General features: G+C 45.1%; 1 protein-coding gene across 2 annotated transcripts in view; it reads right to left on the bottom strand.

Annotated features, from left to right (window-relative positions):
• Positions 1–8206: 8206 nt before the first annotated feature.
• XPNPEP1 (X-prolyl aminopeptidase 1) overlaps positions 8207–18794 on the bottom strand; it is a 47773-nt gene continuing 37185 nt past the window's right edge. Inside the window, exons 22-24 of one of the 2 annotated variants that reach the window (XR_003254192.1) lie at positions 13530–13625; positions 13132–13206; positions 8207–8418 (exon numbers count right to left, since the gene is read on the bottom strand). The gene's annotated coding sequence lies outside the window, so the exon portion shown is untranslated. Of the gene's footprint in view, positions 8419–13085; positions 13207–13529; positions 13626–18794 lie in introns of those variants that run through there. The other variant, XR_003254191.1, reaches the window with a different exon arrangement.

Raw genomic sequence — 18794 nt, 5'->3', positions numbered from 1 at the left:
AAAAAAAAAAAAAAAATAGCTGTCTTGCAGAGCACACCAGATGGGTCCCCTTGATTTGCAGCTATAGTCTTTAGGAGAGGTAAGAAATAATAATGACCTGAGAAGTTCCTTGCTTCTGAAAGCCAAAAGTCAGTCTGAATAAAAAATTCATTAATCAATATTCTCCCATCATCTTTCACCAATTAAGCCTGTAAGTTACTGTACCTTAAAAGATACACCAGAGCAAAGATATTATGGGGTCAGCTTTGGCTGCTCACCTGTGAAAAATAAAACCTGCTTAATTTTTATATGGTGATAATTATGCAACTTATTTTTGCAGGTAAATAATTCAGCAAGGATGAGATGCACAACACAGAAGAGTGGGCTGTGCCCATGTATTCCCTACTGGTAAGGACAGTTCTGCTTTCCCTTTGAATGCTTGCAGCACCAGAATTAACCTCTGCAAACATCTTGGGAGAGAAAAAAAGAGCCCTCCCAGCAAAACTAAATTCCACTGCCAGCTAACATTTGTTCCTTTTTATCTATACATTTGTCTAATTAAGAAGATATAGTGCCATTTTAATTTTCATATAAACTCTTAACATCAATGGGAATGCATTCTGCAACCAAACAAGGATTTATTAAGATAATAAAGCAAGCACTTCATAAAAATTTAAATGCCTGGTACAAGCATCTTTCTCACAGAGGCCAAGAAAATCTCTTAAACTGGGGGAGGGATCTGCCAGATTCATACAGTTTCTGCAAGCCCATGCCCAAGCACCTACGTAAGAGGTACATGTGTGCAGGTGTGTTCCCACGTCTGAGACCGCACAGCTACGCACACCCCATCCCACTGAGACTTCAGCAGGATTTTAGCTGTGTGCTGGCTTTGCACCTTTTCAAGTACAAAGGTGCACTTGTTCAGATTAATCGACTCATTTACAAGGACCTCGGCTAAGGGGGAAAACATATTAGGTTCCCTTGCTGGAGCTGCACTGCCTGTTTATAACAACATATTTAATCAAAGGAAGAGGAGACGAAGATCTTTTTTTTGCCAGTGTGGCAGGAAAGACCGTGAAGCTTTAATTGACCCCTTGAGAGACAAAGTGAAAAGCTTTTGGAATGAGCTGCATTTTTAACGCAAGAGCACGTTTTCCTTTCGGTTCTGCTCTGGAGGCTGAACGAAAGGGTCGTGCTCCCAACTCCCGGCCGTCCTGGGTGCAGCTACTGCCCCACCACCTCCTGGCTTGACCCGTTTCCATAGCCAGGCAGATATTAACRCCTCAGAGTAACGGCTCACAGTGATCCCTTAAACCCCATAATCCAACAACATTGTCATTGCTGACTAATGACTTTGAAGTTGAGGCATAATGAATTGAGTTCTCCATAAGATGACTGAGGATTTTAAAGTGATCTGTAGCTCTGTCTCGTTTCGCTGGGCCACACAAGAAGATGTTCCCTGAGGGCAATGACTCCCGAGGCAGCCAGACAAAATCTAGCCAGGCCCTCTGAGACCAGGGCTGCGAGGGACCATGGACCCTGTCCCAGACACCACGTCCTCTGTCCCCTCGCAATATGTGGAGKCTGCGGTCATCTCCTCCCACTTCAAGCTCTGCCCCTGTCTGATCTGACAGACCGTTCTGGTTATCTCTAACGAACCACATTTTCTCCCTCTCCCCTTCCGTTCCGAGTTTCTGAGCGTCCCTTCCGTCAGCAAAGGCTGTCACTGAGCTCCTAGGACCGAGCTCTGTATGGTGACACTGCTGCAGCGCAGTCACCAACACGAAGGAGGAACAAATGCCAGTGGGAGCAGCTGCGGGCTTGCTCAGGTGCCRTCATGCAGGAAAGGACACTGGCAATCAAACCAAACCGTGACCACCAGTGCTGCCCAGCCAAGGACCMCAAACACAACCATCCTGTCACTATCTGATGGCTCCTTTTAGCCATAAAGAAATTCTTTATCTTAGAGTTGCTACATCTCTGAAAATTTCATCAAGTTCAAACTGAAATTCACCACAGTGGAAACAGAGGCATCTTCATGGAAGATGTTAGATAAGAGTCCAAGAGGTTAAAAATTTCCGCAGAGGACAGGTACAGCACAGGCAGGAAAAGGACAATCTTCCCACTCACCCTCCTCCTCTGGCCATGACCTGCAGCATGATAGCACAAAAGTGAGGGAGGCTGGGAGCAGGCAGAGATAAGCGGGACAGCCAGATACGGAACGATGTGCTCAGAGCTGGTCTGTGATAGCAAGTCAAGAGAGTCGATAACGTTTGCCCTATATAAAGTGTGCTGTTTACTGTCATAGCTAGAAAAATGGGCAGCACGATCTAGCGGCAAGGATGGCTCTGGATCACTATGGTGTGTTCCTAATGCTGTCTGCGGGCTCTGCATCTCTYTTCTTTTTGCTCTCCCTGTAAACCTGAAGCATAGAGGCAGCAGTTTCCTGTAACTCTGGGTCTTGGTGGGTTCTGCAGTTAGCAGGTTGCCACAAGTCACCAGCTGATAATTGATGGTTTAGCATAGGGAATTCAGTTGCTTTCCTGGAGGAGATTAGTCTCCTGCTTGCTAATGCTCTGGTGAGTAATTCCTGTAGCCAMAGAAGCAGATGATCTGCTTGCAGCCTGCATGGTCACTCCCCAGATGTGCACGTTATGTGGTAACAATTTATTTTGCTTGGCTGTTCAAATAACAAAAAAAGTTTTTTTAGGGAGAGGCAATAGCTTTTCTTAGATCATCTATTACTTCTCCCTACAAAACTCATTTTGCYCATGTACTTATACCACTGCAGCTCCAACAATGTTATCATAAATAATGAACATACCCAACTACATTACAAGAAAATCTAAACACTAGTTTAGCTGGTACTCACTTATTTTAAAATATTCTAGGCAGATTTCATCTCTGCTGTAGCATTATGTTTTCCCTCTTCTTCTCAAATGACTGTGACAGTCACGACCACATTGCAAGAAAGTTCCCTGCAAGCCCCCAGCATTATCCAGCCTCATTAGGAGCTTTGCTTATTTATTCAGCACATCTCCAGCTTGCCTCAGTGGCTCTAAGACTGTCAGCCCTGAGCACTGATTCATATTGCTRGTATTTAATATAGTTCAAGTGCCAAAGGCAAGCCAAAGGGCAAAGCCAAAAATAGGTAGCAGCATCAGCTGGGGAAACTAACTGATTCACATAATGTCAGTGACCCCATGATAACCCTACTGAGCTAGTGTTTAATAGAAGACATTGAAAATGAAGACTCCAYGCCTAAGGCCGTATTGATAACATCATAGAAATGACCATAAGCCAGCACTGTTCTTCCGTGAGTTGTTTTTTTAATGATTGCTRATCTTGTTTAAGACAAGCAAAACCACAGTTTACTTGAATGATCTGGGTCTTCAGGGAGGTTTCATTTCATTCTTTCCTGCCTTCCTCTGAAGCACTAGAGGCTAGGCAGGATCAGACAACAGCTTGAACTAGAATGCAAAAAAGAAACATTTGCATCGCCTTGAAAATGCTCCTGGAACCAGACATCCAGATTCTGGTCCTCCTTTGAACTAGCTTCCTTTTCTGTCACTGCGGCAATGTTAAGGAGGTTGACTAAAGTTTCCAAAGATGTACTACTTGCGGTGCCCTTTTAATAGCCCTTTATTGCCTGSGCCAAGGCGAATCATACTGTCTCCATCCACCCTGGGATTATTTGCTTAACACTGGTGTAACAGGTGTAAATTCTTGACAGCTCCTAAAAGAAAGGCTCCCCCAAATTCATACACAAATTCAGCTGCAAAGAGCCATCAGGACAGTCAGCYACCTTTCAGCTCTGTCCTCCCYGCTGCRTCAAACACAGCCTCCTCGCCTTCACTTCTRCTGCTCTTCATAACTGGTTCTTCTGTCCCTCAGAGAGCTGGTGTCAGTCACTGTGCTCTTTGTTAATACTTTCCTGCCAGAATTTTCTCTCCAGACACTTCTCAGGCAAGGAAGGAGATCCTTGCTGTCATGTAGACAGCAACGGTGCTGTTCTCATGCACTCTYTCCTAAAAATTGCTTCGGCTGCAAGGCCCCCAAAGCACCCGACAACAGTGAGGTGATTGCTGGTCTGCAAGGGTGGTCACTGTAATCTCACCTGCTCCTGGGTGCATCCACTTCTCACACTCACCTTGCTTCTCCCATACAAGCCTTCCAGAAGGACTGGATCAACTTTCCATAGTATGAGCATAGCAGTTAGCACTGCAGGAAGGTAAGGCAGGACTAGGACCAAGGACCAATACTCACATGCTTTAAATTGCTGTTCCCAGATATGGCTCATCTGGTGGCAACTTCAGGAGTCACAGACGTCCCATAGGCAGGAGACACAACCTGAAACTCTAGTACCAGTCACATACTGGCCAGAAATTCTTGGCCTGGAGGAACAGGACCAAGGGGAAGATATTCCCTGGGGACAGCTGCCTGACTACCCATTGACCCACCTCCAGCTGTTAGTGAGCAGTGCAGGAACAYACCTTCAGCCTTGTCTGGAAAAGCTTGGTTTTGACCTCTTTATACACTGGACAAAAAAGCCAGCCCAGTTTTCTCCGCATTTTGTGGCAACCAGTTTCTGTGAAAGTGTTTCCTCTGACTTTCCAAATAAAATTGTCACCTAGCAATTCTTCATCGCTATACCAAAATTCAAGTGATAAATATTACTACTGAAGTAAGCAAGAGCTGAATAAAACACGGCTTTATTTTTAACTTTTTGCTTAAAAGGCRTAACGACCCCTTGGCTGCCCTGCAGGAGCTATCCTTTCTCACCACCGGATGAACAGAGCTTTCTGCTAGTTTGTGAAGCCCAAATCATACAYGTTCATGCCAAACATGTAGAGTTCTTGTCAAAAAACCTTTACCAAAYATGAGGCAAAATGTAGGATATTCTTGCATCAATAGCTCCTGGTATGGTGATCTACCAAGGGTCATAGCAACCAGTCATGCAATGGGTTGAATTTTCTCTGAGGGAAAATTCTGAGGGAAAGTTATGCCAGCAAATCAAACCATGTCTTGGAATGCAGGGCAGAGAGAGGAATCAGCCCCAGGGACTGCAGACACCATCCTCTTCAAGCAGCTGAGTTCCTGGGCTTACCTATACTAACAAAAAAGACATTAAGTGAAAAACCAGGAGGAGGCTGGACTGAAAATGTTCGTTTCACCGGAATTATGCAATACACAAAAATTAAAGCATTATGTTCAAGATGGAAGGTTCTCACTTCCATGTGGGTTGCTGGGATTAGATCTGGCTCTAGATATAGCTATCATTCGTACTAGCACCCATAAAAGCACCCATTGGCAGTGTTGTGCCCTTCATGATACACCAGCTTGTAAAAAGAGAGAAGCCTCTGGCCTAAACTACACTCTCCCAGCATGCCAAGACTTGCGAGGGACCAGCAACAGAGAAYTGCCCAGACCTATGAAGATCAACCAAATTTCTGGTGCATTTGTACCAGTAGTGGTGAATATAGAGCCTGTGCCTCCCTTTTTCCAATTACAGGACTTCTTGGAGATACCTATGTCCTAAAGATCTGCACCCTGAAAGATCATGGCCCGGACATTTCACCAGGATTTGAAATGCTTGCATACAGCACAGTGTGGCCATGGGCTATCTAGCATCAGACAGGGAAGCTGTTCTCCAGGCACAGACCATCCCACAGTGAGGCCTGGTGGCAGTGGCTCCCGCCATGTGGCTCCCGCCATGACTTCAAAGAGGACTCTGGRAATCCACTGCCCTAAGGCAGGCAGGTCCCCATCAAGCAAAGCAGCCTTTCCCATACTATTTTACCCTACGTTTCCTCCCAAGTAAAGTCTACCGTTCAACTGCACCTAGAGACCCTTCACCTTCTTGAGACTTGTGTTCCCATCTCTTCACACACACACCCATGTGCTTCTTGTACTCTGCTGGGCAGAAGGAGGAAGGGGAGGGCGCCAGATCCCCCCTTTAGGAAATGCCGATTGAAGGTACTTTGTTTCAGTCTGCTCCCTTCAAAACGCACAGTTATGGACCAACAAATAGCACACCGAGACATGAAACTCACCAAATAAATGATAACTYCAGGATTAGTCATGCAGCTGTACCCAAGGCACAGGGTTGGCTTTGCAGGAAAGATTAGCGTATCAAAGAGGAATACAGACAACTATGAGGCAGCTGGGGCAGAGCCCTGACCTTCCGCTTCAGCTGGGTATAACACTTCTTGCTGCAGGGCTGTCAGCCCATATTTGGTGCCTCTTAAATGCTCCCATAGCACTACATTTAGTAATTATGAAAGAAAGTAAATCGTTTGCAAAAAGAAAAGAGTAAAGAATACGAAAGTGTGTCTAATTTCTTGACAAAATCTTGATCAATGCCCTAAAAAGTCCTCCCACGCCAGCTGCTAGGTTCTGAAGGACAAGCAGAAAGGCAAGAACTTTCTGTAGCATTTTCAATCACAAAATTCATATGGGTAGCCGGGGAGCTCTTTACCCAACGCAAGCGCTCAGCCATAGAGCTGCATAGCAAATGCAGACTCTCAGCAAACTCCCCTCCAATGGGCCGTTCCGTTCAAGTGAGCCAAGACCAGGGAGTTTGTGTTCTCCTTAAAAAGAGGCCAAGACCTGCACTCACTTTAAGGAAAACTGTTTTCCGTAAYGACCTAATCCAAAGTTTAGTCCTGTTAATGGTGAAAAAAAATGCTGCAGTCGACTTCACTAAGGTTTCAAATCAGCCAGGTTGTCTGTTACATTAATAACTGCAGCTTTCAGCAACGTGGAGTCCTGCGGTTTCTTAGGATGTAACAGATGCCTTTTGGTTGCTCTGCTTTCTTCCTATTGCTAATATATCACCCTTATTGCTAATATATCATCCTTGTGACTCTGTCAAGAAAAATCCATGGTACATTTTTTTTTTTGGAAATCTACCTTTAGTATTGAGCCATCAGCATATGTAGAAGCATACAAGGTCACCCAAGAAAAGAAACTAAACCCTTGCTCTCACCTAGAAACACAGGTTATCACTTCCTATTGGCATCCTAGCGCCCATAAGATCATGAACAGAACTATCACGGAGCAAGCTTAGCAACAACAGGCCTTTATTTCCAAGGCTCCTCTACCTTCACAATTTCAAATACCCGTCAGCAGCAAAAAGTGTCAAGCAAACCAAAGAAGACCAGAAAGTCATAATTATTCTCTTCCTCCTTTTTTCCCCCTATCTTTTTTTCCTTTAGGCATAACTCTTTCCCACTGTAACTTGCCACTGGAAAGAGCCGGTGATTTATGCTGGGTCACTGCAACGCTCTCAGACACAACGCATCTCTGCATAATTATCAGCAGTTTCCTAACAGACATACATTAGCACTGGGCCGGAGGAACGAAGATGAAACCAGCTCAGTTGACATCTTCATATCAAGCCTGTTATTTTCTATTTGCTTGTGCCATCCTTCCTTTATTATTTTTAAGCCCAGGYCAGAGGAGAGAAGGGCTTCCAGGAAGGGCAATCAAGGCCTGAATGTGGGCCTGGCAGCCCCGGCCCCCTCGCAGGGGTCCTCCCATTTGCCACCAGTTCCCCCAGCAGAGCTGTGCTGGGGAAGCCCCATGACTGGTCCGAGGGGTCCCTCTGGTGATGGGAAGCAGAGCAAGAGCTGCTCCTTTTCTCTTTCTTCACCAGGAAATTCAACTGCCTGCAGTGTTCAGCAGGATCTCCCCAGCTCTACTCTGCTATCTCTGCRTGTCACAGCCAGATATTCTCCCCTGTCTGCTCAACATGCAGAAATGATGGYATCTGGCAGAAGTAAAACAAATAAATATAGAAAGACAGAGGCTCAGCCAGAAATCCTAGCTCAAGAAAGGAAAATCTTCAGGACAGAGGAGTAGCCGATTAAAGTATACAGATTACAGCAAAACCCTAATATAACTCTGTTTTCTTGCAGGCACTTTGCTCTGGTGCTATTCACGAAGCAGAGGATGCATGCGGTTAGGCTGGTCAGCGGTACCCTTCTGCTCTCCAGCAGCAGGGCTGAACACAAGGTTTCATCGTGGGTCCATCCCAAGCGGGTTTCTCAGTGCTGTTCCTTGCTCCGAGAACTGCCGGCAGTTGTGCCCTCCAGCTCATAGCCCTAGCATGTTTTTGCCAGCCCTCTGCCCCACTGGATGCTCTCCAGCCCTCCAGCCAGGCTTCATACCTTTCCCAGGCTGCATTTGCACTTCAGTCACAGCGGCAAGCCGGATCCCAGGAATATCCTGCTTTATGTCAGTGGYAGAGCTGGATCTGGTCCCATGGCAGTACATGGCCCATTGGGTCAGGCAGCATCACACCAGGCTGGATGCTTAAAATCAGGCTCCTTCAGCTCCAGGTCCCCGTCAGGGGAGCCTGCGCTGCAGGTTGCAATGCAGCACCTTGGCCTCACTCCCTGTCCTCCACCTTGATGCACTGGGTCAGCAGATCACATCCTAGAGGCAAAATAAGGCACTTGCTGCACTCAGATTTTTAAGCCTGACAGATAACCTTTTTTTCAGGAGAGCCAGAGGTTTTATGAATTACTACTCCTTCCCAGGTTCAAGGAAAGGATGTGAATCTAGAGTTCCCATGTTGGTATGGATAGCAGGTATTCAGTCTCATATCCCAGCTCCAACACAGGTAGCATTTTGGAGAGAAAAGGCAGAGCAGGGAAAGAATGCATCATCTTAGTATAGTAGACAGAGGACAGAGCAAAAGTGATTTTCTGATCACTGCAGTTCAGCAACTAKTACCCAATCAATGGGCTTTAAATACCTTTCTCACAAATCACCTACAGCATGTTCCCACTGATGTATTCCCAGATAATGAAATGTCCCTTAGAAACTGAAATCCAGCCACAATTTACATTTCAAGTGCTCCAAACCACTAGATTCAAGATATGGCTGACTCACTGTCTTTAACAAATTGCCAAACCTTGGGGAAGCTGTTCAGATACAAGGAGGTATTTCTAGGACCCCTGTGCTCAGGGGAGAACATAGGAGCTCTGCTAAATAGAAAATAATGTGATGCTGGTCACAGTGCTCCCTTCACACTCATTTAACCAGGTGTGATGCTGTCAACTGCAGTAGCAATGCACTACTTCAAAGCAGGTGTAATTTAGCAGAGGGTCATGTCTACTTTTTTCCCTGAAGGGCCTTTAAAAAAAGCAATCTATGAGACCTTCCTATTCAGGCCATCCCCAAGTCATGTTCTGCAGTACAGTTGTAGAGGCAAATGTAGGGTGTGTTCACTTTAGAGTGTGATGATGAAAGAATACCTAGTAGCCAGGGAGAAATTTCAAGGGGTGAGAGTAGTCCTTCCAACCCCTGGAAACTACACACTGCTGAGGTGAGTAAGTTACTAACGTGCTTCATTCATTCCTTTTAGTACAAAGCAAAAGTAAGTGAAGATCTACATCCTGTCTATTGCCCATTTCATACCCAGTTTGGGTGCTTCATTTTCCAGCTCTCTTAAGTAGGTAGTTTCTGTAAAGGTTCATGTTGATCATCTGAGAATCTCAGCTTTCAGGGAGGAACAAAAATCCCCCTCTTAGTCCTCCTGTTTGCAGAATTCAGATTTTTTCAGTTACATCCTTTTAGAGAGCAGTCTGCTAGCTTTCTGTCAGAATTACTAAGAAGCAGCAAGGTGTTGTTTTGTAACCCAGTGGCTCAGCAAACTTCATGGAGTTATACTAATATACTCTTACACTAACCACGTGAATGGATCTGTCTGTGTTTTAGCACTGATATTCCAGAAAGATCCTGTCTGAAAATCATCAGTGGTGTCCCTGACATCTGGACTCACTAAGGGCTCAGCCCTGACACCGCGTATGGGACTGGATGCATTTACTCCATGATAATTATTTTCAGAATATTAATAGCTAATGGGCACAGCTGGCCTCGTGACCAGGTGCCTCAACCTGCCTGCAGAATGCAGACATCTCTGCATACAATCAGTTTTCTTTGCAAAGGGGCTCACATACTCCATRTGCCTTTTTTAGCCTAATAGCAATAACTGGCATGCATCATCCAGCAAAAGTCTTGCTCTTCCTATTACTTATCAGCAGAAGGCATTACTGTAGTCTTAGAGAAAGCCTTGAGTTGCCTGTTCTGTGTGCTGGTACTTAGTGCTTTCTCTGCCTGGAAAAAGATCATGAAGAATGTTCTCTGTGCTGCAATTTATTCCTGTTTTACTTTCTTCACATTAAAACTTCATCCAGTCTTGCTTATAATGATGTTTGAGAAACTTCTCCCTTCCTCCCCGCGCTGGAAGCAAAGGCAGCCAAGGACTCCTAATTCTCTAACACAGATGGACAAATTGGTTCCCAGGTTGTGCCAGTGATGGCATTTATACACAGAGCATGCCAGGTTTGTGACTGAAAAGCATGAAATTTGGCCCTGCCTAGTTTTGGTTGAGCATGGGGGGATACTCTTGGCCTGAAAAGCAAATAGATCCACGGGCGCATCAGGACATCCCAGCCTGAGCACACCCACTGCAGGCAAAATTAGTGAGTGGTGCACAGTATTAATTCTGCTCATTATCCATGAGTACCAGGATGCTGCCTGTAATTAAATTAGCATAAGTTGTCTCTTTGATGCTCTGATTTAATATTATAGACTTGGGGGGTTTATACCAGTAACTGGATAAAATGTGATACATCTCAGAGTCATTTTTTCATTCATTTCTTTGTATACTCTTAATGATCTTAGTGGTCTAGTTTCTTTCCCAGCTGGGACATATTACAGAATAAGCTGATGTTTGGTTCTCAAAAGCAGGGTACTAATCACTACAGTGTCTCCTTTCTTGCAGTGTTGTGGGGGCTTCCCAGTAAGATGAAGAAGCCTTATGGTTGTTTTTGAATGTCATCTTCCCAAAAGTCCTTCTGAGCCTGGGAGGCAGAAGCTAACTGAAGAGCAAGTTGTGCTGGGCTTGTGTCTGGTCCCTGCCCCGTTCACCAGAGCAAAGCTCATGTAGGTCCTTTTAACTGTTTTCCAACAAATGAGGAGGCCTCTGTAAAAATTCTATTCTCCCCAGACTGTTTTCTCTTTTTTAAAAGTGCTTTCACATTGTCAAGTGGTGTGAAAATGTCATGGATAGCTGAGAGTCTTATCCAATGAGCAATGCACAGAGCAGGGATAGATTATGCTGTCTTGCTAGTACGAGGAGCTCCCCTGCATTCTCTTTGGGTAGGATTTGTTTCAGATCTCTTGCGCATGAAGTCTCCAAATCACTCTGATTTGCCTGGTCTGTATCTCATGTCCAACACGCCTGTCCGCTGTCACCTGTAGGTCTCCCTCCTCACCAGGTTTCTGTCACCCAGCCCAAAACCCATCCTGGATCCTCTGGTTCCTACCAGCACTTTTGCTTCAAAATGGATGCCGTAAAGGAGCTGTGCTGTCCCTCTTCGTGCACAAAATATTTTGCTGTGAGGTGATGAATCAAGGATTTTCCCCACTTGCTCTTTTTTTGTTATCATTTGTCAGAAACCAAGGAACCAAACTATGGTTTTGCAATACATGGATTTTGTGCTTCCATCCAGCATTTGCATTTGCATGTTTCTGGCCTGAATTAATCACTTTTAATTAATTCTTGTTGACTTTTTCATGTCAATAAATACACCGAATGCAAAGCAATAACATCCTTGCAGCAACTATTTCTAGCTCTACAGCAGATTAAAACTGCATTTATGGATGTTTCAAAACTGGCAAAATCATGCATCTGCAGTACAATTTTTAATGCCAAACAGACTGGTATTAATGGCGGGCTGACTTGTATTAAAAACCCTATGATTATGAAATGCAGTTTTAACTGCTTGATCTTAGCAGCCTAAAGGTCACTTGCCTTGTTCTTTAAAGGGTAACGGGAATGTGCTCTAGTTCAGGGTTATTACCTATCAGGTCAGTTTTGTTTCTGCTACTTTTCTGGTGCCAGTGAGTGCCTTTTCTTGATTCAGCATCTTGATTTTTTCTGGATTCTTACAATTCTTTAACCTTAACTTGGGATCCCATCCTCTTCTCCTGCTCTAGGTCTAACTGGGYCGCAGATTTATGAAGACTATCTGACCTGTGATCAAGTGACTAACAACACATACACAGAGTATTGTCATTTCATCATCAAAACAAATTCTTGTGGAAAAAAAAGGCAATTTTAGAAGAACAAGCTGCCTAATATCTGATATAATTTAAAGCTACCTTCCCTTTGAGATCTGTCAGACAGGCTTTCCTCTCCGATGGTGGGAATAAATACAGCCAGAACGCCTTCTCCTAAAGAGCCTCCTCTGCTCCTAGCCCTGCCTTCTGCCCTTACAGAAAAGCTCCCTGCTGTTTTGGAGACCTTTCCCACTTACCCAGATCAGTTGTGGACTCACACATGCGCAACAGCACATGATCATACCTGTGGCGTGATAACTTTGTACCTTCAGGCTCACAAGGCCCATCTCTAGAGTCCTTGTGCCCTGGGAGAAAATCTGCTCCTAGCTGTCTCCACATGCTGCTTGGAGCTCAGAATAAGCCTTGCAGAACTTGGAAGGCCCAGAAAATATATTAAAAGAAGAAAAAAAAAAACCCTCAAACCAGAAAAGAAAGCTAGCATGATTCTGCAGGACTGGAGCTGGCATTTGAAGAGCCAAGGACTGAGGGGGTGCGCATAGGGCTTTGTGGAGCTCCAGGGCAGGAAGGAAAAAGTCTGTCTTTTGGCAAGGGAGAAGACAGATGTGCCAGCTCTTCTTAACATGGCTAACACAGCTCAGGAGTAAGAGTACAGGCAGAGGAGGGTGAGCCCTGTCTTGGAGCCCATCTTCCATCCCAGGACAGGGCCAAACCGATGAGTGAGCTTACTCCCAGGGCAAGGCTGTTTCCTGGGGCCAGCCCACACTTTGACAGTGCCAACATCCCTTGCTAGAGTGCTGGATTCACGTAATCTCCATCTTTCAATCCACATCATGCTCAGTGAGCTGGACAGGCATCAGTCTGTCCTCTCTGAGACAGAAGCGGAGAGTGCCGTGCATTTAGGCAATGATTAATGCAAGGTCCGTGTGACTTTATAATTAGGCCTGGTAGGATCCAAGGTTTATTTTTATTGAGAGTTGACAGTTAAAATCAACATTAATTTCTGGTTGCAAGCATTTACTGACAGTTACAATTTCTGTTCAGTGCCCCTCTCCTCACCTCTTGGCTGGGGCCCACAGCACCTCCTTGACTATTGGCATCTCCTTCACTCTCAGCTTGGGTCACTCTCAGAATCTGAAGTCGATAAGAAATCACAATYAGTGCTCCAGGAGCAAGACGCAGCACAAAAAACCAGTGTCTATCAATACTTAGCAATTAAGCATTGAATCCTACTAAGCCTCCTTGTGGCTATGCTGAGACTTTACTATAAAATGGGTTTACAGCTTTTGGAGGAAAGGTACTGTGAGGAAGGACGAGGCAGCTGGGTACCTCTCTCAGTCGGGTTGCCCATAGTACCACAATTAACAATGCATTCAAGGCAGTATGTTCCAGGAGGTGCTACATTTCAGCCTGGGCTTCATAAGGGGCTGGTTATCCCTAAATAAAGGTTGTCTTACCTATTGCTTCCTGCCCAGGAAGAATTTGCATCATTGACTCACTGGTGGCTGCAAGGCAACTGCACAATGGAGTGTTGCAGAAACGGCTAACTGCGCCTGTGGAATGAATAATAAAAGGCCTCTTTAAACAGCACACTTCCAAAAAGGGCCTATTTTTTAAGCAACGCAGCACAGGCACCTGTATCCTGTCACCTCAGCTCTGCAGCAGCAGGACAGCAATGCTCTTTGACTAGTTAGCAGTGAGGAACACTTAACACTATGAGACATCTCTAACACCCCATGCGCTGCAAAGTGTGCAGGTATGATTACCTGTGGCCTTCAGGGAAGGAACTGCAAAAGCATCAGTGCCCAGTTATTTGCTTTGCCAGGTRGAAACCTTGTTCTCATCCCCCTGTGAGAACACCCAAAGACAGTAACATCAGCAGATGTTTCTGCCCCAGGTGGCAAGCCCTTTTAAACTGCCTTGCCATAATCTAGATGAGAGGTTAGAAGAAACAGGTATTCTCATAGCTAACTTACGTTAGCAGAGAGGGGATGCAGTTTGCTAGTTAATCAGAACTGGCATATGGTGTTGCCAGCTTGCGGATGCCAAAGCCTGGGTCAGCCCACAGTTACACTAGCATTTTTAATCCAGCTGTATTCAAAATCTGATTAAGGGCAATGGGACTATAGTTTGAGTGAATCAACCTGTATTTGAAACATTTTTTAAATATGAATGGTTGAGAACTTTCTAAATGATATGGTTACTTAGGAAGTGATAACACAACGTTCCTTGCAAAGGAAGATTGGTGAAGGTTCAAGGTGGAAAGCATTGCCCTAGGAGGAGAGGTTTTAATGCCACTTGAGTCTTGGCTAGTCACTTCAACACGGCTTATCTACTTCAATTAGCTTTAATGATCCCAAGATGACTGAGAGAGAAGCCCTGTCTGCTTGTCAGGTCAGTGGAGAAAGACAATAACCCCCAACCCTACTGATATCCATGCTTATTGATAGGTATTGATAACAGTCGATACCTATCAATATCAATACCTATTGATAGGTATGGAAATTGATAGGCATCGATGCCTCTCGATATCAACTGGGATCAATGTCAATAGGCTTGGATGCCTACCAAGAGCAAAATCAGTCTGGAGACTGAAAGCTGTCAAGATCAAAAGATATTGATGCCTATTGATAAGTATCGATATCAAGAAGGACACTTCAAATCACAAGTATGCTAAATCATTTCTGAGGTTGCTGATTTCTCCACTGACTAGAAAGCAAACATAGGGTAGCAGCTCCAGTGGCTTGGTTTGGTAGGATGAACACAGTTTGACATGTCTTAGCTGCTACTTTTGTTTCTCAGGAGTTGTACAACTACTGAGTCAGGAATTTTTCAGCAAAATTTTTGAGTTTGGTTTTGTTTTCTTAACTGAGACATTCCATTTCTTTGACATTCAATCTGTACACAGGATAGAGCAAGGTTTGATCAGTTTCATATCAAAAGAGTACTTTAATACTGTTTCAAAAATTGTCAGAATGCCTTGGTTTGACAATTTCTAAATGGAAAATTCCCAACTTCTAAATAAAAACTTTTTTTTGCTTTAAAAACTAATCCTACCAGCTAAATTTAGTTAGAAATGTCAGTATTTACACAACATTTTCTGAAACAACGAAAATGAAATGTTTTGATTCATGTCACTTTTTTCAGCACAATAATTTTTACAGGTGTTTGGTTAGCAAAACTTCTCATGGCCTTATCTTCTCATCCCAGTTCAAAACTGACAGAAAAGAATTACCCTATCAAATATTTTCAAAAGACAGAAAATGAAGATTTCCTGTCCATCTCTTGCTTTGACCAATTCTGAAATCACAGTGATTGCTGCGGTACAGTGCTCATATGCTTTTTAAAATAGTGCAGGCTTCTGAAGGGAAAAATGGAATGACAATTCTGTAGTTGACTTTAGTTAATTAAATAAAAAGAATATTTGGGCAAATAAAAAAGAATTCTTCTCAGATCCTGATCTGATCAAGYTGTGCTCAGAAATATGCAATTTGATTATCCTTATTTTAGCAAACTGACTGTCAGGCTTTGTGATTCAACAGGAAGACGTGCTGTTAACAAGTCGGGTATTTATAGTGCAGATGTCAATTCTGAGTATTTAATCATAGCTTACTTTGATTTGTCCACAGCTCAGACAAATGAGCTGGCTGTGCCAAGGTTAATGGAAGCGTATGGAGCTGGTCTGGGGTTTTTGCTCCATCAATGCTGTTCAGCTTGCAAACGCAGTGCCCCATGGAGCAGGCGTAGCCAGCTCCAGGGGATGGCTAAGTAGTAAGCTGAGTGAAGGTCCTTCCTGCCTGGTTCAGGCACTGACCATCTCATTAGCACCCACAAGATGCCGTGTTTGCCTGGTGCCCACTATGGGTTCTGGGACAGCCAGGCTAGAAAGAGGAGGAGGCCTGCAGAGTCGCAGTGGCCTGGTCACCCTTTTTGAATGCGGGTCAAAGATGAGTCATGCCTGTGKGATTTTCTCATTCTCCCTACCGTGACCCTAGAAAAAACAATTTTCCTATATTCACTTTGCATCATTTAAACAAATTCAGCAGTGTTGTCTTTGCAGAGCGGAGTTTAGTGAAGTCCCCATTCTCGGAGTTGTTATTGTGCAGCCCCTTGTCAGATGTAACACATTTGCACAAAAGGTGGCAACTTGTGACRAACACAGCAAAGATTCTGGGTGAGGTCCTGAGCTGAAACATGAAAGAAGAGAAAAGACCATGTGCTCTGAGCCTGCACTCTCCACTATTTCAAAATAACATTTGGTCCTCTTAGCCAAAACACCTGCAGCTGAAATCTCACCAGAGGTGTGTTAGCTCTCTCACTCCATCCCTCCAGTCACTGTAGYATGGTGGAGTCACTATTCCCTGAATGGAGACCTCTAAGAAAACCTGTAGGAAATATTGCTGAAGCAACAAGTGCTGTTCTTCACTCTGAATTAATACTTAACCACCACATCAGTGTGAGGCTAGCAAGCGTTGGGGTTGCTGGAACAAACATCTGTACCAAACGTAYGGTATGCATATATGACTTCTGACTTCTACATTAGGCAATTGCATCATTTACCTAATAAATCTTATAATTAGCTAATTACCTAATGATGAGTTTCTGAAGGACCATCCATCCCTGCATAGATGCCAGTCTAACTGGTACTCGGAGAAGGATTCTGTTCCTCACATCCCTCAGCATGACTGTTCAGTGAAGAAATGACCCCCATATTTTTTTGGGGGGTCCCTTCACCAAGGATCAGGGTGGCTGGCTGGTCCTGTAGCTCCTTCTACTCTGCACCCACTCTCCCCTCCATCTCTGCTGSGGGCTCCATGGGTCTCCCTGCCACGCATGCTCTGAACTTAGGATCTACAAAGCTAGGCACAGGGATGTCCACCACTCAGACCACACTACTACATCCCTATTCTATCAGCCATCACCAACACATCACCCTCCTGAGGCCCATACCTTCCTATGTAGCTCTGACGACAGGAGATGGACAGACCCACTTGTAGCCTCTGCTATTGCGTGAGACTGGCACAATCCACTGAGTACATCCCCAGCTAATAGGTAAATAGCCTGGTTCACGTAGCAGTGCAAGAGAGCAATCATGAGAGAAACAGCACAGCACAGTGCTTGGCCTTATAAAAATCAGATTGCGCCCGAAATCACCTCCTCACCTCTAAACTGTTGGAGAGGATGTGGAGCAAAGTTACCTGAACTCCTCCACCTTGCATGAGCTCACGCAGAGCACTGGCACTGGGAAGGAGAGGCGGTTACACCCTGGACTGACACCCTTCTCCATCCAGCCTCAGCAGATGTTGTTATCGCTGGGAACAAGCCAGTGCTGCACTGCAAGACTGTGCAGTTGTGACAGAGCTGGGCACTGYTGGGGGCAGGTGGCCCAGAGGACAGCACATCTCACCCAGATACTGCATCGTGCAACCTAGGTTAGAAAACTGAATGTGACCAACGTGATAAGCCCTGGCCTTGCTTGGAGGCAGCAATAAGACTGCTAGTCCTCCTCGTGCMTCAGAGACCCGTTCCTGCCCTGCTTTAGGCAGCCCCTCTCTGCACATGCCCCAAGGAGAACAGGAACAGCCCAAACTTTCTGCTCACCTGCCTGTAAAAACCCCCATTGCTTCCATCATGCCATGAGGGGGGGCTGCTGGGAGGCACAGAGGCTGCCGACATGCAGTGGACAGACTTGGCCTCCTGCCCCAGACCCCTTAGAAGGACCTGCTGTCATGCTGCCATCCCCACTTGCCCAGTAGCACACACAGGGGCATTTATGAAAAGTTGGTTTTTGAGTGCCCAGAGAAGGTGCACAAGCTGATCTTGTAGCATTGAGATGATAAAAGCACACCCTGAAGAAATGAATAATTGAAGACCAGGCCTAAATATTAATAGCATACAAGGGGAAGAAGACACTTTCCTCAGCTTTGCACTTAGCCAAGCTGCCTGTTCAGATATGAGTAGAGATGCTCTCACAAGTGCTCCAAGCTCCTTAAAACCCTCCCCTAAGTCTTTTGTGCTCTAAACTAATGCCATCTTTGTCTGAAATTCCCCAGCTCATTTTCTATTCAAACCTCAAGAGGAATGGTGGTGTTTATGGGAAGATGTGATCCAAATGCAAATGGAAACAAAGGACGCTCTCCGACTCCTCTGTCACACACAGAGCAGAGAGCAGCATCTGTACAGGAGAGAGAGGACATGCAGAGCCATGCGAGGGGGGCAGGGACATGGCGACCAGGGTACTTAGCGCAGCTTCTGAAACTCCCAACCAGAGTTGCTTAACATGATGTCCTTTTTTAAAAAGAAAGGCACTGAGATCACATGCTGAAAGTTGAGGTACATTGATGCCACTGCTGCTGGAGGTAAGAGAGGAGATATCGAAGGTTCATGGTGGATCCTCTCCGCTCAGCTCACACTCCGTTTTGGGAGATGTTTACGACAAGCAGGCTCCAGTGGGCCACAGTCCCAAACTGGTTTTTAAGCACAAGTCAGTTGCACTCAAAGGGGACAGGACTTTGTGCTCACCTAGCTGCTGGTCCATATAAACTGCCCCAGTGACTGCTGGAAGAAAGGTCTCAGAGCTGAACRCACACACAGGAGGGGAACTGTCATCAGTCGCTGAGGGCTAAAGGCTCCAGGGACACCACGAGCCAAAGCAAGTCACTGACAGCTACATGAAAAATGGACAAAGGATTTGATTCGATTTTTTTCTTCAAATGCCATCA

This window comes from Apteryx rowi, unplaced genomic scaffold (assembly GCF_003343035.1).
Source record: "Apteryx rowi isolate R43461 unplaced genomic scaffold, aptRow1 scaffold_3, whole genome shotgun sequence".
Taxonomy (NCBI): Eukaryota; Metazoa; Chordata; class Aves; order Apterygiformes; family Apterygidae; genus Apteryx; species Apteryx rowi.
This window is presented reverse-complemented; position numbering and strand designations above follow the sequence as displayed.